The sequence below is a fragment of the Geotrypetes seraphini genome, chromosome 3 (assembly GCF_902459505.1).
Source record: "Geotrypetes seraphini chromosome 3, aGeoSer1.1, whole genome shotgun sequence".
In the NCBI taxonomy this organism is placed as follows: Eukaryota; Metazoa; Chordata; class Amphibia; order Gymnophiona; family Dermophiidae; genus Geotrypetes; species Geotrypetes seraphini.
Genome location: NC_047086.1, coordinates 413547541 through 413575207, shown reverse-complemented (window position 1 = coordinate 413575207; position 27667 = coordinate 413547541). Strand labels below are relative to the sequence as shown.

General features: G+C 44.2%; 1 long non-coding RNA gene across 1 annotated transcript in view; it reads right to left on the bottom strand.

The window, feature by feature from the left end:
- Positions 1–2961: 2961 nt before the first annotated feature.
- The window catches only part of LOC117356566, a 32606-nt gene continuing 7900 nt past the window's right edge, over positions 2962–27667 (bottom strand). Inside the window, exons 2-3 of the long non-coding RNA XR_004538670.1 lie at positions 8962–9155; positions 2962–3206 (exon numbers count right to left, since the gene is read on the bottom strand). This is a non-coding gene — a long non-coding RNA (uncharacterized LOC117356566). The remainder of the gene's footprint in view (positions 3207–8961; positions 9156–27667) is intronic.

The following is a 27667-nucleotide window of genomic DNA, read 5'->3' as shown; positions in this document are numbered from 1 at the left end:
TCAGACCAGAGGTCCATCGTGCCCAGCAGTCCGCACACGCGGTAGCCCAACGGGTCCAGGACCTGAACTGTAATCCTCTATCTATACCCCTCTATCCCCTTTTCCAGCAGGAAATTGTCCAATCCTTTCTTGAACCCCAGTACCGTACTCTGCCCTATTACGTCCTCTGGAAGCACATTCCTATTACATGTTGGGTAAAGAAGAACTTCCTAGCATTCGTTTTGAATCTGTCCCCTTTCAACTTTTCTGAGTGCCCTCTTGTTCTTTTATTATTCGAAAGTTTGAAGAATCTGTCCCTCTCTACTCTCTCTATGCCTTTCATGATCTTGTAAGTCTCTATCATATCCCCTCTAAGTCTCCTCTTCTCCAGGGAAAAGAGTCCCAGTTTTTCTAATCTCTTGAAAAAAGGTGAGGTTCCACGGATTTGGAGAACAGCAGATGTTACAAGATCCAAGGTAACATGGCTTCACCAAAGCAAAATAATGCCAAACAAATCTGATCGATTTCTTTGAATTACTGAAGAATTGGATACTGGACATATGCTGGATGTAGTCTACTTGGATTTCAGTAAGGCTTTTGACATGGTCCCTCACAGGCGGCTTGTAAACAAACTCAATTGGCTATGGTTAGGACATAAAGCGGTTAACTGGATTGAGAATTGGTTGATGGACAAACGGCAGAGGATGGTAGTTAATGGAGTTTTCTCAGAGGACAGAAATGTAAATAGTGGAGTGCCTCAAGAATCTGTACTGTGGGGCGATCCTATTCAACATATTTGTGAGTGACATTGCTGAAGAGTTGGTAGAAAAAGTTTGCCTTTTTTGTTTGGACAATTTGAGAATGGATCTACAAAAATTCGTGGGATATTCAGGGTATGCTTGAATAGAAAGAAGATAGAAATACAACATGGCTGTTGAGGCATTACTTAAGCAAGAATAGTGGGAGCTGAGCCCAATGTTGGACTTGTAAGGTCTGTCTCTTGCACATGGTGAGAGACCAAAAAGAGTGGCCAAATCCAGTAGAGGGGAATGGAGCCTGACACCCCATTCAACTACCTCATATTCACTTGTTCACTGGCTACAACATTGTCTCATCATGTTATTGTTTTCAGGAAGGCAAGTTTCATCTCCTGTTGTGTAGTACTGGACTTCACAGTTTGAGTGCCCCTCCATTAACAGTCAACCACAGCTAGCTTCTGTCATATGTCAGTATGTTCTGCCTCCAAAAGCTACTGCTGTATTCCATTTGGCCATGAGATATTCAGGCAAGCTACAAAACCCAATGATGTACTCAGAGCAGTCTATAGTCTGCTATTGAGGCAGACATGGGGAAGCCATTGCTTGCCCTGGGATTGGCAGCATGGAATGTTGCTACTGCCAGGTACTTGCGACCTGGACTGGCCAGTATTGAAACAGAATACTAGGCTAGATGGACCATTAATCTAACCCAGTATGGCTATTCTTTTGTTCTTATCTGTAAAACCCTGCACCAAGATGGGAGAAAAACAAGAGGTATGAAGAGGAGAGATCGTAGTGGAAGCCCTGTACCAGCAATGGAAGGGAAAAATGAGGGCAGCCTGTGGGTATAAGACTCTTCCTCAGCTATAGTATGGGAGACTAAGGAGGGCAGCTAATGGGATTAATCTTTAACATCAGGTATCAGCAAAGATGTTTTTGAATTGCCTAAAATCCAGCACCCTCTATTCAAAGAAGTTGGGAGTGCTATGCCAACTTGGAGGTGAGCATGGTAGGGATACAAAGGAATAATACCTCTGAGAGCTCTTCCAAAGTGCCACTCCAGGCTGTCTCTTTCTAGCTATGCTAATCTCACAACACATAAGCTTAGCTGGTTTTGCCAGCTTAGAGACTCAGCAGACTGGTAGCGTGCCAGTATGGCTTGCTGAATCCTTCCTTAAAGATCACCACCAGGGAAATTTTTAAGACTTTTACCCAGCTTATTTGTTCAGCATTTTACTCAGCACAGGGATGAATTGTACTTAGGTTGGGGGAGGAGGGGCATAATGGCCAATGTTAGAAACAGCAGTGCAAATCTCTGCTGGTACTTTTTCCCAGAATAGTACTGCTATTACTTATCATTTCTACGGCATTACTAGATGTACTCAGGTACTTTATCGGTCCCTAGCAGGCTCACAATCTAAGTTTCATATCGGGCAATACAGAGCCAAGTTGCTTGACCAAAATCACAAGGATCAGCAGTGGGGAATTGAACCCAGTTCCCCAGGATCTCAGCCCACTGCACTCACAGGATGACTTTCAGGTGGCAAATATGCACACAAGGAAAAGAGCTGTGTGGATAAATATGGAAATTGCCCCACCCCCCCTCCCCTCCGCAAATATTACTTTGGGAATCATTTGCAGTACATTGGTGCTAGAAGCAGAGTAAACAGCACTTCTTGAAGAAGAGAAAAGACTCAGAGAGAGGTGAATCTCATCTGTCTTATCTGTTCCCCTTGTCTTGATCTAACAACCACCCCAATTTTGTGATGTAGATGAATTTGGATATATGTCAGGTAATTAAATTTTTTGAGCATTTATAGGAATGTTAGTAGCATGTGTGCTATGGGGGTTGGGCAAGATTTTTAGTGTTTTGAGGGAGTCCCTGAGTTAGCCAAATCTGAGCAGATGATATTCAAAGGTTAGGTTAATAGGTTATTTTGTGGGGTTACATTTCCTTAAGGAAGGCCCTTTGCTTCCTCAGCTGGCATGAAAGGCAGCTCATCAGACGGTCGTTTCCCAGGGTTTGGATCTTCGCGGTATTTGGGAAGCTGTAGGACTCTCATGAGTTGGAGTGATGTTCAGCTTCTGGAGTCCTGGAATTTCCTGCTCCGTTTCAACCAGGTGAAGGATTTCAGAAAAAGGAAGAGAACGATCTTCCACGTCAGAGTCAACGACCTCCCTTTTTCCTTTCAGATCAGCATCCTGTTCCTCTTCCTTCTTGGCACTGGCGGTATCTTCCTTGGCTTCTTGATCTGCATTCACTTGAGGCACTGATGATGCTTTATCTTCTGCTGGACTTGACTCACGGTCCTGTCTAACATCCCAGACCTGTGGAATCTTCTCTTCTGTTCCTTTTTCTTGACAATCCATGGTTGACATTGGCCTGAGTTTAGAAATGCCTTCCTTTTTCCTGTTTTGTGCGTATATTGATGAGATGGTGACAACACTTCAAGGCCTCTCAATTCAGAGCTAAAGAAACAGGAAAGGAACATGTCACTCTTTACATAATTACTGCTTCCATATGATTATAGAGCATATTTCACTTATAACAAACTGATTAGAACAAACAGCTAATTACTCAGTGCACTGCTGACAGAGAAAGCAGATGAATTGGAAGGGTGGAGTAAAAGATGAGGCAAACAGGATACAAGACCCAACTGAGAAGGCAGCAGAATAGTCAAGGGAGGGGCATGAATTAAGAAAAGCAGTCAATGGAGAGGTAGATGAGCCAGTAAGTGGAGAAACAGAGGTGGCAGAGGAAGCAGGTGGAGGAGACTTTTCTTATTACATTCAGATTTGCATTGTAGAGCACTTGCTGTTCATGCAGAGATAACTAAAATACTAGATTTAAAGTATGGAACATGTACATTTATTTAAAAAAATAATAATAACATTGTAAAAAATATCACATTAGTGTTAAAAGGGTTAGATCAGTGGTTCTCAACCCTGTCCTGGGGACCCCCCAGCCAGTCGGGTTTTCAAGATAGCCCTAATGAATATGCATGAGAGAGATTTGCATACCTGTCACTTGCATTATATGCAAATCTCTCTCATGCATATTCATTAGGGCTATCTTGAAAACCCGACTGGCTGGGGGGTCCCCAGGACAGGGTTGAGAACCACTGGGCTAGATGGACCATTGGTCTGATCCAGGAAGGCTGTTCTTATGGTCTGATGGAATGCTCTCCATATTTCAATGATGGCTAGAGGGACCATTGCCCCTATATCTTTTGTTGCTAATGTATCGTTAAATATTAAGGGTCTTAATACTCCCACAAAGAGGTGTTTATTTAGGGAAGCCACTAGACTCAATGCAGATATTTGTTTCAAACAGGAAACCAATCTATTGCCATGATTTGAAGGTCTGTTGTCTCATAGGAGATATATCCAAATATGCCTGGCCTCTACAAAAGTGGGCAGAAGAGGATTAAGGGAGGTACTATCTTGATTTTTCAAGCCCTCCCCTGATAATTACAAAATGTGATCAGGAATGTTGAAGGTAGATATACCTTATATTGGTGATCTCATTTAAACAGGGTTATACACTTTAGTTAATCTATGCTCCTAACTTGGGTCAAGGGGTCTTCTATGTGAAGTTAAATTGTCTTTTTCTCTATAGATCAGGATACTTATTTTTTTGTGGAAAACTTTAATTTGACCTTGAATCCTGACTTTGATAACTCGACTAGTGGGGCTCACTATGCATCTCGGGAACGCTTGAGACCTTTATGGCTCAGTGGGGATTGATTGACCTATGGCGAGAAGCTCACCTTCAAGATAGAGACTACACCTTTTTCTCATCACATCAGTCGTATTCACGTATTGATTTATGATTAGGAGATGCCTTTTTGTTTCATACAATTAGTTCTGTTAATATACATGCACTGATGTGGTCTGACTATCCCCTATAACACTATCTCTACCATTTTGCCTGGCACTAATGTCAGACTCACTGGTATATAATTTCTTGGATAACCTCTGGAACCCTTTTTAAAAAATTGGCGTCACATTTGCCACCCTCCAGTGTTCCAGTACTATGCTGGATTTTAGATAAAAATTACTAACAATAGCTGAGCAAATTTATTTTTTAATTTTATCAGGACTCTGGGATATATACTATTTGGTCCAGGTGATTTGCTACTGTTCAATATGTTAAACTAACCCATAACATCTTCCCGTGTTACAGAGATTTGTTTGAGTTTCTCTAATTCATCAGAATTGAATAATAATTCTGTCATCGGTAACTCCCCCATTTCTTCTTCAATAAAAACCGAATCAAAGAATTATTTTAATCTCTCCACTATGGCCTTGTTTTCCATTTTATCCCTCAGTCATCTAGTGGTCTAACCAATTCTCTTCATAGCTTCTTGCTATTAATATACCTAAAAAAGTGTTTACTGTGTGTTTTTTTTTTTCTTCAAGTGCATCTAACTCTACTTTTCACTTCACTATTACCCTCCAGGTACTTTAGTTAGATTGTGAGCCTTCGGGACAGTAAGGGAATTTTTCAAGTACCTTTCTTATTTCTAATCTTAATGTATATTTTCTGTAAACCGCTTAGAACCTAACGGATGTAGCGGTATATAAGAAATAAATTACATTACATTACATTACATTCTTCTTTTCAAAGTCTCTCTTCGCCTTCCGTATTAGCACCTTTGACTTGACAATCCTTGTGTTGTTTACAATTATTTTCAGTCAGATCTGAAGGATTCTCTTTTAGCTCTAATAGCTTCTTTCATCTTACTTGTTAACCACGCAGGTTGCCATATGGTCTTCTTTCCTCCTTTTTTAATACATGGGCTTCCAGGATGGTATTTTTGAGTAACACCCATGCCTGATATAAATTTTTGACCTTATCATGTTATCATAGTATCCTTTTTTAAAGCTATATGCTGTTGTATTGGATTTTCTTTGTTATGATCACTGTTATCATGCAGCCCAGCACTGTTACTTCCCTCACCAATTCATGCATCCACTAAGAACTAGGTCTGGAATTGCTTTGCCTCTGGTTCCTGAACCAGCTGCTCCATAAAGCAGTCCTTGATTTCATCAATGAAGTTTATCTCCCTAGCATGCTCTGATGTTACATTTACCCAGTCAATAGCGGGGTAGTTGAAATCATCCATTATTATTTTCCCAAGTGTTACCCAATTTGTTAGCCTCCCTAATTTTTTATAACATTTCAGCATCTGTCCGTTCATCCTGGTCAGGTGGACGGTAGTATACTCCTATCACTATCCTTTTCCCATTTACACATGGAATTTCTACCCATAGGGATTCCAATGCATGTTTCTGCTTCTGTAGAATTTTCAGTCCATTCAATTCAAGGTCCTCCTTAATGCTACATCTCCAACAAATTTGAGTCACCTTATCATGGTGATATAGTTTGTATTCCAGTATAAGAGTGTCCCATTGGTTATCTTCTACCAGGTCTCAGAGATGCATATTATATCTGTCTTTTAATTTAGTGCATTATATTCTAACTCTCCCATCTTGTTTTTTAGACTTCTGGCATTTGCATATAGACATTTCAAACAATGTTTTTCATATCTATTTACAATTTGCTTAGCAGTTGGCATGGATAATTTTCAATTGTTAAAATCAGCCTGCTCTGTATTTAAGGAAACCTGGTCTACTGTGGCCTGTATTGCAATCTTGCTATCGAGATGCTCTGCCTTCCTTTTATGATATTTTTCAAAAGATACCTTGTTCCAAACTGTGCTCTTTTGAGCAACTTTCGGCCTTCCCCCAGGTTCTAGTTTATAAGCTGCTCTATCTCCTTTTTAAATGTTAATGCCAGCAGCCTGGTTCCACCCTGATTAAGGTGGAGCCCATCTTCATGGAATAAGTTCCCTCTTCCCCAGTATGTCACCCAGTTCCTAACAAATCTGAAACCCTCCTCCCTGCACCATCACTTCATCCACACATTTAGACTTCAGAGTTCTGCCTGTTTCTTGAGTCCTGCACATGGAACAGGGAGCACTTCTGAAAATGCTACCCTGGAGGTTCTGGATATTAACTTCTACCTAAATATGGCTTCCAGAACCTCCCTACCATATTTCCCTATGTCATTGGTACCCACATGTACCAAGAGAGCAGACTCTTCCCCAGCACTGTTTAAAATCTTATCTAGGTGATGCTTGAGTTCTGCCACCGTCACACCAGGCAGTCAAGTAACCAAACAATCTTTACATCCACCAGCCACCCAGCTATCTACGTACCTAATGATCGAATTTCCCACTATAACGGCTGTCCTAACCTTTCCCTCCTTGGCATAAGCGCCTGGAGACACATCCTCGGTGCAAGAACATTGCATTCCTGGCTGGGTGGGTCCTGACTACAGGATTGCCTCCTACTTCACCAGGGTAATGCTCTCCTTTAAGAAGACCTCCCTCTTCTGAGGCAGCACAGAGGCCAGATGGGACTTTTCTATAATGTCCCTGTAGGTCTCCTCTATATCTCTGTCTCCCTCAGCTCTTCCAATTCTGCTATTATAGCCTCAAGAGATTGGACCCATTTCCTAAGTGCTAGGAGTTCTTTGCACTGAGCACACACATGAGACCTCTCACCAACTGGAAGATAATTGAACATGTGACACGCAGTACAAAAGACTGGATAGCCCCCATCTTGCTACTGGACTGCTACCTGCATCTTAATAGTTTCAAGTTTCAAGTTCTATTTTGATTTGATAAATCGCTTATTCAAATTTACTAAGCGAGTTACAATACAATAAAGATAAACATACATTTAGACATACTATTTAAAATTTAAAAATAATGGGTTAGACCGACAAACTTACAGACTAATTGATACACAAGGAATGGAGGAATAAAGTAACAAATCAGTGCTTTAAAGTAGAAAAAAGAACCATAGATGGAAAAAACATTAGGGAGGGGATAGTATAATCCTGAAAGGTAACAGCTTTACAATTTGAGTATAATTTAAAGATTAAAAGCATCTTTAAAAAGAAAACTTTTAAAGTTTTTTTTAAAACGGCTGAGATCATTTTCCTCTCTTATATATTGAGGCAAAGTGTTCCAAAGTTGTGGAGCCATCACCGAAAACATATAATGGCGTCTAGTTCCGATAACTTTCAAGGAAGGGACTGCTATGAGCTTTTGGATTGTAGATCGGAGGGAGCGCGGTGTATTATAAGGAATAAGCATTCTATTAATAAATTGTGGATCATTGATGGACAGAGTTTTAAATACTAAGAGTAATATTTTAAAGATGATACGATGGTTGATTAGAAGCCAATGTGAATTGATCAGGAAAGGAGTAACATGTTCATATTTTTTACCGTTATGAATAAGTTTAACGGCTGTGTTTTGTATTATTTGAAGACGATTATTAATGATTATTAGTGATTTATTTGCTAAGTTGCTAAGGGAGTTGGAAAATGCACATTAAGGCCCCCTAAGATTACTAGTTTTATGTTAGGTTATGGTAATGTATAATTTTATTATTTTGTAATGTTGTAATTGGTAGGTTACTCTCCCAAGATTTCTTAGACTATTTCTTAAGAGCTAATTACTAGCTAATAGGGATTAGCTAATTACTTATTTAGACTTTTAATTGGTTCAAAGGCTTATAAATTAGAGATCAGATGGGGGAGGAGGAATTAAACACTAAACAAAGACTTTCTTCAACTGCTATCTGTGCCTTAATCTGATTTTATCTTATACTCTGAAATGCAATCTAAGATACTAATCTAAACTAAATACTTTTTTTATATAAAAAACCCTAACAGAGACTCTAAACTGATTTTTCTTAAAAAGCAGAGTACCGAATTAAAACATAAAAAAGAAGGACAATGAAGTAACCTACTGAAGCCCAAGTTTGAATGCCAGCAGGTAAGATATTCCAGTGGAGGTTTTCTTCCCCTTAGCAGATCCTCCCTCAGCACCTCTTCAGGAGAAGCTGTGCTTCTAAAGTGACAGTGATGTTGAGGGGGGCATGTGATGCCGGGAAGCTGAATGGACATGCCTCTCAGCAGCTCCGGGCCCTGCCAACAAGCCACGTTTAATTAACCCGCACAAACCTTTTTGGAGCTGAATGTGAAATTGTGGAATCTGTAGCCCTCACTCTCCTGAGCTTAAAGCACTAAGTTGCTCACATACGCGGGAGAGTAAATAGCAGAAAAATCGTCCTGAACTCCAAAAGACAAGCAGAAAGTGGAGGAGGGCAAGCTGGCGGAGACACACGAGGCGCCTATTTTTACCTTGGAGGCGGTCGCGGTGCAAGAATTGACTCGATCCCTCATGCTGGTCATGGAAGATAAACTGGCCATTATTCATACCTTCATGGAGGGTATCAAAGAAAGCCTGGATTCACAAGCAGGCAGGCTGCAGCATGCTTAAGGTAGGATCGCATAGCAAGAAGATACTGCAGCCGACTTTGAAGAACGCTTCCACACTAGAGAATGACATGGGGAAAAAAATTTATCACCATTCCTGCCCCGTCCCCACAAGCTCAGTCCCCCATCCCTGCGAGCTCGGTCCCTATCCCTGCCCCGTTCCCGCGAGCTCAGTCCCCATCCCCATCCTGCAAACCGTCAGATCCCATCCGCACAAGCCTCAAATAGTTATGATTTTATACTGAACTTATTTTATTAAAGTATAAAAAGAGACAATAGTCTGTATAATTGTCATTTTATAAACACAAATAATACAGGGCAAGGTTCAACAAAACCCCTGTCTCCAATCCCTTTCACAAATATCCACTATTGTGAAAACTGAACAAACCAAATTACTACAGAAAGCTACATAAAAAAATCAAGCTAACAGAATATTTTAGTAACACATGGCAAGAATAATGTTAGGGGAATGCAAATAGGGCAACTGCCACCTGGTCAGAGAGAGCCCTACGCCAGCTGGAAGCTAAAGAAGCACAGCCTGGGCTTTGCGGTCCCCAGTTATGTCTAATACCAGTTCTAGCAGGATACATATTTCAAATCTGAAATATTCTAATCACAAAATATAAAATAAATTTATTTTTTTCTATCTTTTGTTGTCTGGTAATTTTGTTCTTCAAATCACATTGGTCTCAGGCTTTGGTTTCTGTCTTCATTGTGGCATGGCTGGCTCCTGAAGGTAAAATAGGTGCAAGAGGAGCTGGGGAGGAGATGCTGAGTCTGACACGGGCGCAATTTTTTATACCACGGGTGCAAGACTTTCATCACTCCCATGGGGCAGTGAAAGGTCTTGTCCCCATTCCTGCAGTAAACCAGTTGAACATGTCTCCATTCCTGCGGATTTACTGCGGTAACCACGGTTTCCACAGTAAATCCGCACCTTGGAAACTGCCAATAAAACTATGGCGGAGCGACTGGAGGACCATGAAAACAGGGGCAGGTGTAACAATCTGTGCTTTGTAGGGATTCCTAACACCATCAGGGATGTTGACCTGCATCAATGGCTGGAAGGATGGCTACCTAAGGCCGTAGCGCTCCCCGATCCCTTGACCCCCTTTTCCATTGAGCATGCACACCGCTTGGGACCTCGCCATGATGAAGATCTGCGGCTTTGGCATGTTATCGCCAGATTCCTCAACTTTGCCCTTAAGGAGCGCATCCTGGCACAATACCGCAAGGGTAAAGACTTCAACCTACAACTGGAGGGTAACAAAGTGCTGATCTTTCAATACTTTTCACCCCAGGTCTCCTCCAGGTGCAGAGTTATGGCGCCTTACTGCAATGAGTTGTTCAAGCACAACATCTGCTTTTCTCTGCTGTATCCTGCTAGAGCCTGAGTGCTTACAACAACATCACTGCCTTCTCCAACACACCTGCAGAGCTGTATGGGTTCATCAAAACTCTCCCTACTTCGGTGCCCGGGGACTAGCATGCCTCTTGAATCTGCACCACACATGGTCTTGGGTGAGACCGCTCTTTGTTTTCTGACTTTGATGGATTACAATCATGCTGGGAGCAGCTCTGCCACCAACTGGTCCCCTTGTTGGTAGCTCACAGAGGGCCCATTCTGGAGAAGTGTATGAACTGCTCGGATGTTTTTCACCGCTTGACTTTCTGCCTGCACCTGTTGGTGCACCGAGGCCTCTTCCTTTGAGCACGGCGGATTCTTCTGGGTTGGCTGTTTTCTTTTGCATCTTAGATTTTCCTTTTGGTCTTGTCATAAGAACATAAGAAGTTGCCTCCGCTGGGTCAGACCAGGGGTCCATCGCGCCCAGCAGTCCGCTCCCGCAGCAGCCCATCAGGTCCATGACCTGTAAGTGATCCTTTGTCTAAAACCTTTCAATCCCCATTTATTCTTCTATCTGTACCCTTCCATAATCCTATCTCTACCTCTATCTATATCACTCAATCCCCGTATCCTTCAGGAACTTGTCCAATCCCTCTTTGAATCCCTTAATGTACTCTGACCTATCACATCCTCTGGAAGCGCATTCCAGGTGTCTACCACCCTCTGAGTGAAGAAAAATTTCCTAGCATTAGTTCTAAACCTGTCCCCTTTCAATTTCTCTGAGTGCCCCCTTGTTCTTGTAGTTCCCAATAGGCTGAAGAACCTGTCCCTTTCCTCCTTCTCTATGCCCTTCATGATCTTGTAAGTCTCTATCATGTCTCCTCTGAGTCTCCGCTTCTCCAGGGTGAAGAGCCCCAGCCTTTCTAGCCTGTCTGCGTATGAAAAGTTTTCCATACCTTTTATCATTTTTGTCGCACTTCTCTGAACCCTCTCAAATATCTCCATGTCCTTCTTTAGGTACGGCGACCAATATTGGACACAGTATTCCAGTTGCGGGCACACCATCGCGCGATACAGCGGCATGATGACTTCCTTCGTTCTGGTTGTAATACCCTTCTTAATTATACCCAATATTCTGTTTGCTTTCTTTGAGGCTGCTGCGCATTGTGCTGTTGACTTCATTGTTGTGTCCACAAGCACACCCAAGTCCTTTTCAAGGTTACTTGCCTCTAGTACTAATCCTCCCATTTGGTAGCTGAACATCGGGTTCTTTTTCCCTATATGCATGACCTTGCATTTCCCTACATTGAAGTTCATTTGCCATTTAATCGCCCACTCCTCCAGTTTGTTCAGGTCTCTTTGTAGGTCCTCACATTCTTCCACAGTTGTAACCCTTCTACAGAGTTTAGTGTCATCCGCAAATTTTATAACTTCACACTTCGTCCCTGTTTCTAGGTCGTTGATAAATATATTGAACAGCAGCGGTCCGAGTACCGACCCCTGCGGAACTCCGCTCGTGACCCTCCTCCAGTCTGAGTAGTGGCCCTTCACTCCAACCCTTTGCTTCCTGCCTGCCAACCAGTGTTTAACCCATCTGTGTACGTCCCCTTCCACCCCGTGGTTCCACAGCTTCCTAAGTAGCCGCTCATGGGGTACCTTGTGAAAGGCTTTTTGGAAGTCAAGATAAATGATGTCTATGGGTTCCCCTTTGTCCATCTGGCTGTTTACCCCCTCAAAGAAGTGCAGTAAGTTTGTTTGGCATGATCTTCCTTTGCAGAAGCCATGTTGACTCGCTTTCATTTGTCCATTTTTTTCAATGTGCTCACAGATGCTGTCCTTTATCAGTGCCTCTACCATCTTGCCCGGAACTGATGTCAAACTTACCGGCCTGTAGTTTCCCGGGTCACCTCTCGATCTCTTTTTAAAGATAGGTGTAACATTTGCTATCCTCCAGTCCTCCGGGATCTCGCCAGTTTTCAAGGATAGGTTGCAAACTCGTTGGAGTATTTCCGCTATTTCATTTCTTATTTCTTTTAGTACCCTTGGGCAGATTCCGTCTGGGCCTGGTGATTTGTCGCTCTTCAATCTATCTATCTGTTGGAGGACATCCTCATGGCTCACCTCTATTGTCGACAGTTTTTCTTCTTGGTCTCCATTGAAGATCCCTTCGGGTTTTGGTACACTGGATGTGCTGCTCCAATGGCCTGGTTGCTTATTTGGGTCTACGTCCCCCCAACTCCAGCTAATTGGATCTTGGCGGGGCTTTCTGCCGCACTCTGCTTGGCACGGCTTTTGCCTTCATGGTGTGAGGACTACGGGGCCTTGCCATACTGTGTACTGAAGGCCTGCTAGTTCTTGTTCTAATCTTTCCCCTGTTATTGGTCTGACCTGACTTGGCGATCCTTTGTTTCCTTACATGACCTGGTTCGCTAGGTGAAGGCAGAGCCTAATCTGGAGAGGCATTTATGTCTTTTTGGATATGGGACACCCAGAGATCTGCTCCTACCTATGTTATGCCTATGGTTTGCTGTGTTAAGTGTTTACTGCTCTAGTTCTATTTTGCGGCTCTGCTTCCCTCAGCCCTGGTTATATTACATTACATTACATTAGTGATTTTTATTCCGCCATTATCTTGCAGTTCAAGGCAGATTACAGAAGAGGATTTCTGGACATGTCCAGAGGTGTTAAAGAGTAGAGCAGGTTGCTTCAGAGGATTGAAATGTTTCATACGGTGTTAGTTAGTCTTCATGGATTTCTTGAATAACAAGGTTTTTATTTCTTTTCTGAAAGTTTTGTAGTCTGGGGTCACGATTAGTAGATTGGAGAGTTGGTGATCTAGTTTTGCTGCCTGTGTGGCTAGAAGGCCATTGTACAGTCTTTTCCATTTGATGTCTCTGATTGGAGGGTATGTGAATAATGTCTGGGTTCTCCTGTGTCTGGTTGTGGTAGTTTGGATTAGGTGGTGGTTCAAGTAGGCTGGGCTGTCACCATTTATGGATTTAAATAATAGACAGTAGAATTTAAATAGTATTCTTGCTTGAATTGGGAGCCAGTGTGAGTCGAGGTATGCCTCGGTGATGTGGTCGAGTTTTCTTAGTGAATAGATTAGTCTCAGGGCTGTGTTTTGTACTGTTTGTAGTTGTTTTATCATTGTTGCAGGGTAGGGGAGATAGAGGATGTTGCAGTAGTCGAGGAGACCTAGGACTAGGGACTGGACCATGAGCTGGAATTGTTTTCTGTTAAAGAATTTTCGAACTTGCCTTAGGTTTCTCATGACCGCGAATGATTTCTGTATTGTTTTGTTGATTTGTGGTTGCATGGTGCAGCATATGTCTATCGTCATTCCCAGAAGTTTTAGAGTGGGTTGAATGGGGTATATGATTGAGTTTATTACTAGGTTTGTTATGATTGGGGTTTTATTTTTTTTTGAGAACTATGAATTTTATTTTGTCTGGGTTCAGTTTTAATTTGTGGTTTTTCATCCATGTTGCCACTGTTTCTAGAGTTCTGTGTAGTGTGTCTGTCATGGTGGGTGTTGGCTGATCAAAAGGAAGGAGAATGGTGATGTCGTCTGCGTAGCTATAAGAGGTTAAGCTTATTTTGTCTAGACAGATGCCGAGGGATGCAATGTAGAGATTGAAGAGTGTTGGGGATAATGGCAATCCTTGGGGTACGCCACAGGGGTTGGACCATGGTTCTGATTTTTTTTTGTTTGCCTTTACTCTGTAGGTCCTGGATTGTAGGAATCCTTGAAACCATGTGTGTACTTTGCCTGTGTTTCCTATTGTATCTAGTATTTGTAGCAGGATGCCGTGGTCTACCAGGTCAAATGCTGCGGTGAGATCTAGTTGTATAATCAGCATTTTTTTGCCTGTGCTGAGGTGTGTCTAGCTGTATCCATAAGGGAGCCTAGTAGTGTCTCAGTGCTGAAGTTGGTTCTGAATCCAGACTGTGTAGGGTGGAGCAAATTGTGGTTTTCTAGGTAGTTGGTGAGGAGTTTAGTTACGAGGCCTTCCATTAGCTTAACATATAGTGGAATTGAGGCTATGGGTCTGTAGTTGGATGGTTGATCTGTTGCTCCTTTTGGATCTTTCAAGATCAGGTTGACGATGATTTCGGAGAGGTCTTGTGGGAAAAGGCCATCAGTGAGCATGGTTTGTATCCACTGCATGAGGAGAGTGCAGAATTTTAGGCAGGAGGTTTTTAATAGGTTGGAGGGCATTGGTTGAAGTTGCAAGCTGCGTGGCTGTATTTTTTAAGATTGGACCATTGTATTGTGGAGAAGTGGGACCAGGTTCTAACTGCTGCAGCTGATTCTTTTTCTATGAGGAGCATTGTGATCTCTTCTAGGTGGGTTGGGGTTCCTGCAAAGTTTGTCCTAGCAGTTGTAATTTTGTTTTTTAAAGTATTCAGCTAAAAGGGTCACTGAAGGGGGAGGGTTGTCATATTTGGCTTGGTAGGGTTTGGTATCTGTGAGTTATTTTAGTAATTGGAATAGTTTTTTTGTGTCTTGGGCCTCTCTGCCTATTTGGTTTGTGTAGCATGTCTTTCTTTTTTCTTTTTAATTTGTATTGTTGGTTTAGTTTTTTCCATGCTGCTCTTGTGTGTACTTGGTTACTCTTTTCCATTTTATTTCTAGTCATCTGCATTGTCTTTTGAGTAGGAGTAGTTCATTGTTGAACCATTTGTCTGATCATCTACTGATTTTGTTTTTTGTTTGTATTGGGACTAGCTTGTCTAGGGTAGTTGTACTTATATTGCATCATTGTGAGATGAAGTTTTTGGGGTCACATTCTTGGATTGTAGCGTCTGTTTTATTCCAGAATTTGGAGGAGTCGATATATGTACGTGATTTGTAGGTTAAGCTTTGGGATTTTGGTTTGGTTTCGCCTTTGGCCCAGTTGATATTGAAGGTGTATGTGTAATGGTCTGAACAGATGGATTTGGACCATTTTCCATTTGAGGTTTGAATCTCTGGTAGAATGGGCTGTTGGGTCATGAAGGCTGCAATGTCTAGTTGGTGACCTTTCTCGTGTGTGGTTTGTGGGTCTAAGATCTTGTAGGTTAAGGCTTCGAGGTATGATAATAGGTTTTGTACTTGCTTAGAGGTATGGTCTTCGAGATGGAGGTTTAGATCTTCTAAGATTAGATTGTAAGTTGCCATTAGTGAGTTTCAACATATAAAATCTTTGAATTCTCGTCTTGCTGTGCTCCAATTCCTTGGTGTTATGTAGCAGAGCATGCAGGCTATGGATCCTTTTAGTGTGGTGCATGAAAGTTGGCAGGTTAGTAGATCCATGTATGAGGTGCATGTTTTATCTAGTATGTTAAGTTTAGGGAGTTTCTGACTAAGATGGCTAGACTCCTCCTCTTTTTTTCCCCTGCAGACCACTGTTATCTTGTATCCCTTTGGGCAAACTTCCGTTATCCTAGAATCCGAGGTTAGCCAGGTTTCAGTGAGGAAGAAGCAGTCTAGATTTTCAGTTTTTAATCCAGTCTTTTATGTGTTCTGTCTTTGGGCCTAGAGCTCTGATGTTTATGTAGGCACATGTCAGTGTGGTGTATTCTATTTGCGCACTATTTGTTGCTTTTGGGTAGACAAGTGCTCTTGGTTGGGGGTGTGGTTTAGTCCTGGAAGGGTTTGTTAGTCTTCTCCTCCATGTTGGTGTGATGATGTGGTGTATGCAGGTCTGGGAGTTTATGTTCTTGTGGATAAGTATAGCTAACCCGCATTTTCTTGCTGTAAAAGAGGCATAGCTAAGGTGACCATACATCCTGTTTTGAATGGGACAGTTCCTTTTTCAGATCCCCTGTTCCGTTGTCCACACTCACAGCTTTGGGACGCTGAAATGTCCTGTTTTCAGAGAGGGTGTCCCGAAGCTGTGAGTGGAGACAACGGAACAGGGGATCGCAGCCTGGATTCGGCAGCGGCGACATCATCGCTCAGGCCCCGCTGACCCTCCTATCTCTCCCCCCAAGCGAACCCTGCCGACCCTCCCAGCGAGATGACCGAGCAGCAAATCTCCCTCCAGTAGCGTCGGCAGCTGCAGCATGCTAAATAGGCTGCTTCGCAGCTTTCTCCTGCTGGTGAAGCGTCACTGATGATGTCATCAGTGATGCGGCAGAGGGACTCACCAGCAGGAGAAAGCCACGAAGCAGCCTTTTAGTGTGCTGTGGCTGCCAACGCTACTGGAGGGAGGTTTGCTGCTCGGTCATCTCACTGGGAGGGTCGGCAGGGCTCGCATGGGAGGGAGAGATAAGAAGGTCAGTGGGGCTTCGGCTGGGAGGGGGGAGAAGCGGTCTGCAAGGCCTGGCACCATTACCTTCTTCGGGCAGCAGCAGCTGCTGTTGCTGGCTTCTGGCCTTCCTCTCTACCGGGTCCTGCCTACTTCCTGTTTTCATGAAGGCAGGACCCAACAGAGAGGAAGGCCTGAAGCCGGCAAAAGCAGTGAATTGTGAATGCTGCTGCTACCCGATGAAGTTCAGGACACCAGGCTTTGGGTGACAGAAGAAGGAAAGGGAGCAGAGGGGGAGAGAATTGGAGAGAGTGTTGCTGTATCCAACTGGAGGGAGAAGGAAGATGAGGGAGGGAATGAAAGGAGATGCCAGGGCTTGCAGGGAAGAAGAGATGCCAGGGCATGGAGGGAAGGAGGAAGGTATGTCAGACCAAGGGAAAAGGAAGAGGGAAAGGAAGGAGAAGATGTCAGAGCATGGAGGGGGAGGGGGAGATGGAAGAAAAGGAAAGGAGAGAGATGCCAGGGAATCAGGGAAGGGATGATGCCAGACCATCGGGTGGGAAGGAAAGAAAGGAAAAGAGAGAGATGCCAGAGCATAGGGGAGGGGGTGGTGACAGAGAGAGAAAAATGGAGAAGTAACAGAGCTGAAATCAATCATGTACAAAGGAGAGAAGGGGCACAGGATAGATAGTTTATGGAAGGAACATAGAAAGAAGGAAGATGCCATATGGAAGAGAGAGAGAGAGGGCAGACACTGGATGGAAAGAGCAGAGAGGGCAGTGAATGGAAGGGGCGAGATAGAGGGTGAACAGTAGATGGAAGGGATAGAAAGAGGGAAACAGACAATGAATGGAAGTGTGGGGGAGAGGAGGGAAAGCCGCTGAATCGAAATGTGAGGGACAGGAGGAGCAGACGCTGGAAGGAAGTGGGGAGGGGAAATAAAAAAGGGCACATGCAGGATTGAGGGAAGAGGATAGAGTTAGTTACAGGAAGGGGTGAGGGAATGAGGTGGCAAGCTATAGGTAGACACAGTGAAAGAGGGAAATTGAGAACTGAATAGTAAAAAAGAATTTAGACTGAGGCAGAAAATAAATTGAGAAGGAAGACCAGGGAAGAACAGGAGGAAGGGAGCAGAGAGAGATATGCCAGAGCAGAGGGGGAGGAGAGGAAGGCAGATACCAGACCTGGGAGGAGGAAAAGAGGAAGGAGACAGATACTAGATCTGAGGGGGAAAAAGGAGAAGAGATATGCTAAAATCTGCTGAGAGGGAAGGAGGGAGGAAGGAAAGAAGGAGAGAAAGAGGCAGAGAGAGGGGGGGGTTGTAAGCACATTAGAAAGATTACAGAGAAAACAGCTTGGACGAAAGGGGAAAGACAGGAGGCAGAAGCAGTACTATGGGAGGTTCAGACAGAGGGGGAGAGAGAGGGAGACCTGTAACAAAGGTAGAAAGGAGAACTGACACTGGATCTGGGGAGGGTAACAGAGGGAAAAGAGAGAAAGACCTGGACCCAAAGGGGATGGGGCTAGATTGTGAAAGAAATGTTGGATGCAAAAGAAAGAAAGATTGGATGCACAGTCAGAAGGAAGTGCAACCAGAGACTCCTGTAATCACCAGACAACAAAGGTAGGAAAAATGATTTTATTATCAATTTAGTGATCAAAATGTGTCTGTTTTAAGAATTTATATCTGCTGTCTATATTTTGTACTATATTTGTCTATTTTTCTATAGTTACTGAGGTGAAATTGCATATTTTAAAGTAATCTGCCTTGACATCTTTGAAAAAACCCTAAAACTTGTAAATGATAACTAACATTTTCTCTGCGTACAGTGTGCTTTGTGGTTTTTAAAAAAAATATTTTATGTTTACCATTATGAATTAATAAGATATTATGTGTAAATGAAAATGAATGGAAGAAATTGGGGGTGGGGCTAAGGTGGGATTAGGGGTGGGACTGAATATTAATAGATGTCCTGTTTTGATGAAAAAAATAAATGGTCACATTAGGCATAGCCCACCTGGCCCACCCATTCCCTATGAAGTTTGGTATGCTCTCTAGGAGTCAAGTGGGTCTCTTGTAGAAATGCTGTCAGTGCGTTATTTTTGAAGGTAGGCCAAAAGTTTTGTGCGCTTAATTGGGGAGTGTGTCCCATCTACATTGAGAGATTTTACATTCAGTTGAGCCATATGTGATCAGTACCAAGGAATATAAGCAAGATATATAACTGAAGAACAATGCAAGGGTGGGGCGTCCCAGCCATATCCCACCCTCAGCAGCACACTCACCAGCAGTCTGGGAAAAAAGGAGAAAGGAGGCCACCCAGAAGTAAAGAACACACAAACATACCCATGCACACCACCCATTCACTCCCCCCCACCCACCATTCAAACCCCAATCCCTGTTGCAGCATGGAAAATCCCTGCTAAACTCAAACCCCAAAACAGTGCAAACAGGCAGCTTCAGGCCAGACCAGAGCTAACAGTAACCCAGCCCTGCGGACTCAGGCCCAAAAGACATGCAGCCCCGGGTGGTGTGTATGGTGTGGTGTGCGTGGGTATATTTGTTTGTTCTTTACTTCCGGGTGGACGTCACGTGCTGTGGCCTCCTTTCTCCTTTTTTCCCAGACTGCTGGTGAGTGTGATATGGCTGGGACGCCCCACCCTTGCATTGTTCTTCAGTTATATATCTTGCTTATATTCCTTGGTACTGATCACATATGACTCAACTGAATGTAAAATCTCTCAATGTAGATGGGACACACTCCCCAATTAAGCGCACAAAACTTTTGGCCTACCTTCAAAAATAACGCACTGACAGCATTTCTACAAGAGACCCACTTGACTCCTAGAGAGCATACCAAACTTCGTAGGGAATGGGTGGGCCAGGTGGGCTATGCCTCTTTTAAAGCAAGAAAATGCGGGGTGGCTATACTTATCCACAAGAACATATCCTTTCACATTCATAGACAAATAGTGGATCCTAATGGGCAGTTTCTAGTTTTCATTGGGGAGCTTTGGGGCAAACCCCTAGTCTTGTGCAATATCTATGCCCCCAATACCTACTCTCATTCATTTTTTTCCTCCCTGCTGGGCCTTTTGGCTCCACTCTCCCCTCAATCACTAATTTTAGGAGGAGATTTCAATATGGTAGCTCACCCCCAATGGGACAATAAGCCAGCTAAACCCATGCCGAGGGGGGTCATTTTTCTAAGGGGGTAAATTTTCTTCTAAAACAGCTGGGCCTCTTGGTTTCATGGCAAACCATGCACCCAAAAGAGCTTGATTTTTCTTTCTATTCACACCCTCATACAACATACTCCTGCATTAACTATCTTCTGGTTTCTGCCTCTCTTTTCCCTCAAATGACCAATGCTCACATTACAGTGCCCCCGTCTCTGATCATGCTCTCTTGGGCCTCACCTTACGGTTCAGCTCCCAGATAGGAGACAGGATCTGGCGCATGTCCCCCTTCCCCTCCCCATTTATATGCGGTTGCCCATTTCCATAAGAAATGGGAGGACTTTGTGCAAACTAACTCCGTGGAGGACGTGGGTCCAGTCATATATTGGGGGGGCTGCTAAGACGGTCATGCGGGGGCATATTCTCGCTTATTCAGCCTCACTGAAAAAATGATGTGATGGGGAACTACTTTCCCTGTCTCAGGATCTCGCCACTTTACGGAGACTTCATATTTCCTACCTCGATGATAATACCAAACAGACCATGGGCCTTTTGAAGTCCAAAATCAATGCACTTTTGGATCAAAGAGCGAACCGCAGCATATACTGCTACAAATATAAACTTCATTGGTGGGGCGATAAAATTGGTAGAATGCTAGCCAATTTAGTGCACCCCCACAAGGCCCAAAACATTATTATTTCCATTAAGGATAAACAGGGAGTAACGTACTCTAATCAGGCTATCACGCAGCAGTTTGTGACATTCTATATGGAATTATATTCCGATCAGCCCCATGATAATGATGCTTGAGAGGTGTTTTTTTTCAAAACCTTGCATTACCTCGGGTCTCCTCAGAACAACAGGCACTTCTTAATGATCCTATCATGAGCGAGGAGATCCAGATGGCCATCGCCATCGCCAAGACACCGGGTCCTGATGGGCTAGGCCTTGAGTTCTATAAACTTTTGGTTCTTCTACCCTTGCAAGCTTATTTCATTTACTTATTTAGATTTTTATCCCATCCTCACAGACCCATTTCAGAAGTTTGAGTTCACACCAGCTGATGTTTACAAAGAACTGTCAAGACTCAAGGTGAACAAAGCCATGGGACCAGACAATCTGCACCCAAGAGTGCTCAGAGAGCTATGCGATGTTTTGGTGGAACCGTTAGCCATGCTCTTCAATCTCTCCCTAAGTACGGGGAGGGTCCCCCTGGACTGGAAAACTGCCAATGTTGTTCCTCTGCACAAAAAGGGTTGCAGAGCGGAGGCTGCGAATTACAGACCAGTAAGTCTCACATCAATAGTGTGTAAACTCATGGAAACTCTACTTAAAGGGAAATTAGACACGATATTGGATGAGGGGAATCTGAGGGATCCCTGTCAACATGGATTCACTAGGGGCAGGTCATGCCAATCCAATCTTATCAGCTTCTTTGACTGGGTGACAGGAGAGCTAGACTCGGGAGAGTCTCTGGACATAGTGTACTTGGATTTCAGTAAAGCGTTTGACAGTGTCCCACACCGTAGACTATTAAACAAGATGAAATCGATGGGGTTAGGTGAGAAACTAACGGCATGGGTCAATGATTGGCTGAGTGGAAGACTTCAGAGGGTGGTGGTCAATGGCACCCTCTCTAAGACATCGGAGGTGACTAGCGGAGTGCCGCAGGGCTCAGTCCTGGGACCATCCCTTTTTAACATATTCATAAGGGAAAAGTAGCGCTGTTTGCTGACGACGCCAAACTGTGCAATATAGTAGGTGAAAGCGATCTCACGGATGGTATGACGCAGGATCTGATCAAGTTGGAAAACTGGTCCTCAACGCAAAGAAGTATAAGGTGATGCATCTCGGCAGCATAAATCCATGCAGAACATACACCTTGAATGGAGAAACACTAGCTACGACCTCAGAAGAACAGGACTTGGGAGTAATCATCAGTGCAGACATGAAGGCTGCCAAACAAGTAGAGAAGGCCTCATCCAAGGCAAGACGGAAGATGGGATATATCAATAGAAGCTTCGTCAGCCGTAAACCTGAAGTCATAATGCCACTGTACAGAACCATGGTGAGACCTCATCTGGAGTACTGTGTGCAATTCTGGAGGCCACATTACCGTAAAGATGTACTTCGAGTTGAGTCAGTCCAGCGAATGGCCACTAGGATGGTCTCCGGACTCAAGGGTCTCTCATACGAGGAAACACTAGGCAAGTTGCAGCTCTACTCTCTAGAGGAGCGCAGGGAGAGGGGTAACATGATTGAGACATTTAAGTACGTCACAGGTTGTGTCGAGGTGGAAAACGACATATTCTTTCCTAAGGGACCTTCAGTCACAAGGGGGCACTCGCTCAAACTCAGAGGAGGGAGGTTTGGTGGTGACACCAGGAAGTATTTCTTTACAGAAAGGGTGGTGGATCACTGGAACAAACTACTGGTGCAGGTGATCAAGGCCACTAGCGTGCTCGACTTTAAGAATAAATGGGACATCCACGTGGGATCTCTACGTGGGTCGAGCAGCACTCTGACTTAATGGGGTGAGACAGTAGAGTGGGCAGACTTGATGGGCTATAGCCCTTTTCTGCCGTCATCTTTCTATGTTTCTAGCTCAGAACGGCCTACAAGCAAACATTCACAGTGGAGTACATTTGGACAATACAAAGACTATGCAGTAGTTTAAGTACAAGGACTATAAGGCAATTTAAGTACAGGTTAAGAACATAAGAGCATAAGCAGTGCCTCTGCTGGGTCAGACCAGAGGTCCATCATGCCCAGCAGTCCACTCACGCGGCGGCCCATCAGGTCCAGGACCTGTATAGTACTCCTCTATCTATACCCTTCTATCCCCTTTTCCTTCAGGAAATTGTCTAATCCCTTCTTGAACCCCAATACCATACTTTGTCCTATCACACCCTCTGGAAGTGCATTCCATGTATCCACCACCCTTTGGGTAAAGAAGAACTTCCTAGCATTGGTTCTGAATCTGTCCCCTCTTAACTTTTCCGAATGCCCTCTCGTTCTTGTAGTTTTCAAAAGTTTGAAGAATCTGTCCCTCTCCACTTTCTCTATGCCCTTCATGATCTTGTAAGTCTCTATTATGTCCCCTCTAAGTCTCCACTTCTTCAGGGAAAAGAGCCTCAGTTTCTCTAATCTTTCAGCCTTTTATCAATTGTGTAGCTCTTTTCTGAACCCTCTCAAGTATCGCCATATCCTTCTTAAGGTACAGCGACCAATATTGGGCGTAGTACTCCAGATGCAGACGCACCATCGCCCGATACAATGGCAGGATAACTTCTTTTGTTCTGGTTGTAATACCTTTCTTGATAGTACCTAGCATTCTATTCGCCTTCTTAGAGGCTGCTGCGCACTGTGCCAACAGCTTCATTGTCTTGTCCACTATTACCCCAAGTCCTTTTCTTGGGTACTTTCACCCATTACCAGCCCTCCCATCATAAAGTTGTACCTCGGGTTTCTGTTTCCTATATGCAGGACTTTACATTTCTCTACATTAAACTTCATCTGCCATCTCATCACTCAATGTCCTAGTTTGTTCAGGTCCCTTTGTAAATCTTCGCAGTCCTCTTTAGTCCTAACTCCACTAAATAGTTTGGTGTCTGCGAATTTTATTACTTCGCACTTCATCCCTGTTTCTATATCGTTTATAAATACATTGAACAGCAGCGGTCCAAGTATAGACCCCTGCGGAACACCACTCGTGACCCTCCTCCAGTCCGAGTAGTGGCCCTTCACTCCTACCCTTTGCTTTCTACCCACCAACCAATTTTTGATCCATCTATGTACATCTCCTTCCACCCCATGGTTCTTCAGTTTCTGTAGGAGGTGTTCATGGGGTACCTTGTCGAAGGGTTTTTGAAAATCCAAGTATACGATGTCTATGGGAGCTCCTTTGTCCATTTGTTTGTTAATTCCTTCGAAGAAGTGCAATAAGTTTGTTAGGCACGATCTTCCCTTGTAGAAGCCATGTTGGCTTGGTTTCATCAGTTTATTCCTTTCTAGATGCTCATCGATGCTGTCTTTTATCAGTGCTTCTGCCATCTTCCCTGGAACCGAAGTCAGACTTACCGGTGTATAGTTCCCCGGATCACCTCTCAATCCTTTTTTAAAGATGGGCAGTACAGCAATTTAAGTACAGGTTAAGAATGGAGAAGAGAGGGGAGAGTGGTTTAAGTGGGTGAGGTGTAGACTGCGGTTGAATTTTAGTTGAAGAGGAGGGTCTTTACTGCTTTCCAGAAGGTCATCAATGAGTTCTGTAATCTGTCATCCCCCCACACCGTCACCCCCCAGAGGATACCCACTATAGGGCTCATATCATCATCCTTCCGAAGCTGGGCCAGCCACTCGTTGCCCTGGGGTCTTATAGGCCCATATCGCTTCTAAACAAAGACATTAAGATCCTAGCCAGTATCTTAGCAGCACACCTCAGTGTCCTTCTCCCATCCCCATACATGAGGATCAGGTAGGCTTTGTGCCAGGCAGACACGCCTCAATGAATCTTTTGAAGGTCCTTGCGGTGTTGCAATCCCGTCATGCCCCTGGTGATCAGGCACTTATCACTAGCCTAGATGTCGAGAAAGCTTTTGATATGGTCTCTTGGACTCAGCTTTTCTGGACTTTGGAGCATTTCGGCATCCTTGGCAATTTCATTGATTGACTGTCTGCTCTATATCACAATCCTCACTCACAGCTCTTGGTAAATGGTGGGGTGTCTGACCCCTTCCCTTTGGGAAGAGGCACAAGACAGGGTTGCCCCCTTTCCCCACTTTTCTTTCTTCTCTCCCTGGAGCCCCTAGCCATACGGATTCGTCAAGACCTTGCCTTGGAGGGACTGTGCGTCAATAGCCAAGAGTTCCGCATAAGCATGTTCACCAACGACACGCTGCTGTATGTCAAGCATGCTGATCAGACTATTTCAACCTTAATGTCCCTTCTCAGTTTATACGGCAAATTCTCTGGCCTCAAAATTAACTTTGACAAGACAGAGGCTCTTTTACTAGGTGCAGGGTTGGGTATTGGTATAGCACCTGGGAAGTTGAAATATTTGGGCATCTGGCTTTATAGGGATCTGAAAAAATTATATGCAGCAAACATTACTGCTACTATTGGGAAAATAAAAACCCTATGCCACAAATGGAACCCCTGTAGCATGCCCTACCCTACCACATCCTCCGGGAGCGCGTTCCATGTGTCCACCACCCTCTGAGTAAAGAAGAACTTCCTAGCATTTGTTCTAAACCTATCCCCTTTCAATTTCTCCGAGTGCCCCCTTGTATTTGTGGCTCCCTTCAGTTTGAAGAATCTGTCCCTGTCTACCTTCTCTATGCCTTTCAGGATTTTGAAGGTTTCTATCATGTCTCCTCTAAGTCTCCGCTTTTCCAGGGAGAAGAGCCTCAGCTTTTCTAACCTGTCAGTGTATGAAAGGTTTTCCATACCTCTTACCAATTTAGTTGCTCTTCTCTGGACTCCCTCAAGTATTGCCATGTCTTTCTTGAGGTACGGTGACCAGTACTGGACACAGTACTCCAGATGAGGGCGCACCATTGCACGATACAGCGGCATGATGACTTCCTTCGTCCTGGTCGTGATACCCAACATTCTGTTTGCTTTCTTTGAGGCTGTCGCACATTGTGCCGATGCTTTCAATGTTGTATCCACCAACACACCTCTTTCAAGGTTACTTACCCCTAGCAATGATCCCCCCATTTTGTAGCTGAACATCGGGTTCTTTTTCCCCACATGCATGACCTTGCATTTCTCTACGTTAAAGCTCATTTGCCACTTTTTGCCCATTTTTCTAGTTTCGTTAGGTCCCTTTGTAGGTCCTCACAGTCTTCCATGGTTCTAACCCTGCTGCAGAGTTTGGTGTCATCTGCAAATTTTATAACCTCACAATTTGTCCCCTTCTCCAGGTCATTTATAAATATATTGAACAGGAGCGGTCCCAGTACTGACCTCTGCGGAACTCTGCTTGTGACCCTTTGCCAGTCTGAGTATTGGCCCTTTACTCCAACCCTCTGTTTCCTGTCCTCCAACCAGTGTTTAATCCATCGGTAGACATCCCCTTCCACCCCGTGGTTCCACAACTTTTTAAGCAGCCGTTCATAGGGTACCTTGTCGAAGGCTTTTTGGAAGTCAAGGTAAATGATGTCAATGGATTCCCCTTTGTCCATCTGGCTGTTTATCCCTTCAAAGAGCAGTAAGTTCGTAAGGCACGACCTTCCTTTGCTTTCCATGTGCTTGCAGATGCTGTCCTTGACCAGTGATTCCATCATCTTTCCCGGAACCGAGGTCAAGCTCACTGGCCTGTAGTTTCCCGGGTCTCCCCTTGATCCCTTCTTGAAGATAGGTGTGACATTCGCTATTTTCCAGTCCTCCGGGATCTCCCCAGTTTTTAAGGATAGGTTATAGATTTTCTGGAGCGTAACCGCTATTTCGTTCCTCAGTTCTTTTAGCATCCTTGGGTGGATTCCGTCTGGGCCTGGTGATTTGTCACTCTTTAATCTGTCTATCTGTCGGAGGATATCTTCTTGGCTTACCTCTATTTGCTCTAGCTTTTCGTCCTGATCCCCACTTATGATTTCCTCGGGTTCTGGAACATTGGATGTGTCCTCGCTTGTGAAGACCGACGAGAAGAACTTGTTTAACCTTTCGGCTATCTCTTTTCCCTCTCTCACCACTCCCTTCATATTTCCATCATCCAAAGGTCCCACTTCCTCCCTCGCCGGTTGCTTCCCCTTCACGTACTTGAAGAATGGTTTGAAGTTTCCTGCTTCCCTTGCCAGCCTCTCCTCATATTCTCTTTTTGCTTCCCTAATCACCCAGTGACATTCCTTTTGTGTTCCTTCTGGTTGTCCTCAGTTGGATCCTTTTTCCAATTTTTGAACGATATTTTCTTGTCCCTTATCGCCTTTTTCACTGCGTTTGTTATCCACACCGGGTCTTTTGTTCGATTCTTTTTGCACCCCTTCCCCTAAACCTGGGGACATACAGTTTTTGTGCTTTGTGCACCGTGTCCTTGAGTAGGGACCAGGCTTTCTCTATGGTCTCCATCTTCCCTGAGCTGCTTCTGAGTTTCTTTCCCACCATTTTTCTCATAGCATCGTAGTTCCCTTTTCTGAAGTTTAGCGCTGACGTTGTGGTTCTCTTCACCTTTGATGTTCCTACTTCTAGTTTGTACTGGATCATATTGTGATCGCTGTTTCCCAGTGGCGCTAATACTACGTCCCTTGCGGGTCCCCCTAGCCCGTTGAGGATTAGGTCGAGAGTGGCATCTCCTCGCGTTGGATCCTTGACCATCTGCTCCATGAAGCAGTCCCTCACAGCCTCCAGGAATTTTGTTTCCCTCGCGCAGTCGGAGTGTCCGATACTCCAGTCTATCCCAGGGTAGTTGAAATCCCCCATCACCACCACACTTCCTCCTTTGCATTCCTGCCTCAATTCAGCCTCCAGATCTTGGTCATTGGTTTCCGGCTGTCCCGGTGGGCGATAGTACAGTCCCAGTTTTATGTCAGCCCCATTTCTTCCTGGTAACTTAACCCAAAGTGATTCCAAACCGTCCTCCCTTACTGCTGTTTCCATCCTGGTCGAGTGAATGTAGTCCTTTATATATAATGCTATTCCTCCACCCTTCTTGTACGTCCTGTCCTTCCTATAGAGTTTGTACCCCGGTAGGACCACATCCCATTTGTTGTCCTCGGACCACCATGTCTCCGTGACTCCAATTATGTCCAGGTCCTCCTTGTTGGCTATGACTTCTAGTTCTCCCATTTTGGCTCTCAGGCTCCTTGCGTTTGTG